The sequence below is a fragment of the Lampris incognitus genome, chromosome 9 (assembly GCF_029633865.1).
Source record: "Lampris incognitus isolate fLamInc1 chromosome 9, fLamInc1.hap2, whole genome shotgun sequence".
NCBI lineage: Eukaryota > Metazoa > Chordata > Actinopteri > Lampriformes > Lampridae > Lampris > Lampris incognitus.
Window position 1 is genome coordinate 7,576,571 of NC_079219.1, and position 2,500 is coordinate 7,579,070.

General features: G+C 55.7%; 1 protein-coding gene across 1 annotated transcript in view; it reads right to left on the bottom strand.

Moving 5' to 3' along the window:
• The window catches only part of arhgef1b (Rho guanine nucleotide exchange factor (GEF) 1b), a 39,557-nt gene that overhangs the window by 32,196 nt on the left and 4,861 nt on the right, over nt 1-2,500 (bottom strand).

Genomic DNA, 2,500 nt, shown 5'->3' on the forward strand with positions numbered 1-2,500 from the left:
AACATTATTAGCGCGTGCCTGTTGAGCGGGTCAACAAAAAGGGTGGGGGGATGCTGGATGCGCCACACCCGCACCCAGAACTCACAAGACCTGATTACACAGTCTGTGGATTAAAGGCGTGCGTGCGGTGTGCGTGCGTAAAGGCGCGACGCGCGGCTGTTTGTGCGGAAAGCCCACAGGTAGGCTATACGAAAAGTCTATAGGGGGAGAGAGAGAGAGAGGGAGAGAGAGAGAGAGAGAGAGAGAGAGAGAGAGAGAGAGAGAGAGGGAGAGAGAGTCTCACCCCCCCCCCACCACCACCACCTCCTCCTTTCAAACATGCGCGCCGTGAACGGGCTCCGGCGGCGCTGGAGTGGAGCGGCGGCGCGGGGAGAACCATAAATCTTCATATAGCGGCTGTTTTGATTAAATGCAGCCGAGTCGAGCTAGGGGGCTGGACCTATCCCATTACGGCCTAATGGAAGATGGAGCGGCGCTGTCTCCTCCACTAGGCCCCTGTCATTTGTTCCACTTTGCAGTCCATTTGGCCGAGAGACTACAAGCCACTCCATCAAAAATATTTTCAGAGTTAATTTCCGCCCGATTAATTCGCCTTGATTCGGATTGCGTATCGAATGGCAGGATCGATTTTCGCCTGGCGTCTAAATTAAATAAAAAGAGAAAGGGGGGTATACTTTAAGTCGGCGTTTTCTTTCTTTTCTCTTCGCCGCCGCCGCCGTCCCCTCCATTCTTCCACCTCTTTTTCCAGCCATCCTTTTTCAGCGCGAGAGCCCCCCCCCTCCGCCGCCCCCCCCCCACACACACCACCACCACCACCACCACATTCTTTTTTCGATGCATCTCATTTCCTCTTTTCTCTCCAGATTTTGATAGGGCCGGCGTTTTGGAGAGGGAGGAGGAGGAAGGAGGGGGGGGAGGAGGAGGAGGAGGAGGGGGAGACAGATCCCGTGTGTAGTTACAGATGGAGACGGGCCCAGTGAAAGACAAGTGGCGCAGGTCGACGCATTTATGGATTTGTCAAGAAATTATAAACAGACACAAATAAAATCAGCCGATTTTGGAAACGTGACAGGGGTACCCCCGCACGAGCCGACGTGGGCAGAACTCTACCACGAGACAGAGGGCGGGGGGGGGCAGAGAGGAGAAGAGAGAGGGAGAAGAGAGCGACAGACAGAGAGACAGACAGACAGAGGGAGACAGACAGAGAGAGAGAGAGAGAGAGAGAGAGGGAGAAAGAGAGCGACAGACAGACAAACAGAGGGGGGGGAGAGACAGACAGACAGAGGAGACAGGCAGAGAGAGAGAGAGAGAGGGAGAGAAGAGAGCGACAGACAGACAGACAGACAGACACAGACAGACAGACAGACAGACAGACAGACAGACAGACAGGACAAACAGAGGGGGGGGAGAGACAGACAGACAGACAGACAGAGAGGGGGGAGGGAGAGAGACAGACAGACAGAGAGGGGGGAGGGAGAGAGACAGACAGACAGACAGACAGAGAGGGGGGAGAGAGAGACAGACAGACAGACAGAGAGGCGGGAGGGAGAGAGGGGGAGAGACAGACAGACAAGACGGGGGGGGAGGGAGAAAGAGAGCCGACAGACAGAGAGACAGACAGAAAGACAGACAGAGGGGGGGGAGGGAGAGAGGGATGGAGAGAGAGAGAGGGGGAGAAAAGACAGACAGACAGAGAGGGGGGGAAGAGAGACAGACAGACAGACAGACAGACGGGGGGGGAGACAGAGACACGCAAGAGAGGGGGGGAGAGAGGGGGGGAGAGACAGACAGACAGACAGAGAGAGGGGGTGAGAGACAGAGAGACAGAGACAGACAGACAGCACAGACAGACAGACAGACAGACAGAGAGGGGGGAGGGGAGGGGGGGACAGACAGACAGACGGGGGGGGAGACAGAGACACGCAGAGAGAGGGGGGGAGAGGGGGGGAGAGAGACAGACAGACAGAGAGGGGGGTGAGAGACAGAGAGACAGAGACAGAGAGACAGACAGAGAGACAGACAGACAGAGAGGGGGGTGAGAGACAGAGAGACAGAGACAGAGAGACAGACAGAGAAGAGGGGGGGAGAGACAGACAGACAGACAGACAGACGGGGGGGGAGACAGAGACACGCAGAGAGGGGGGAGAGAGAGGGGAGAGAGAGAGAGGGGGGGAGGGAGAGAGAGAATATAGCCATCTTAAAACATGCCAGAAATCACAGCAGTCCTACCCACAACGTGGGGACTGTGTAAAGAGAATGGATGGTGAAACGCGGGGGCGAAGAGGGATTGAACAGGCCTACACGGGGAAAGTGGGGGTAAATTAGGGGCATCGGTGTATTGAAGGGGTGAAAAATAATAGGGGGAGGGGGGAGAGGGGGGGAGAGTACCAAAAAACGAAATGAAAAGAGGCAAAAAGGCGCAGTGACAAATTGGTCGAGTGTGTCGCGAATTCCCTTTTAGATTTAAAGCCGCGTGTAGCCTATCGTCATATCTTTCCAG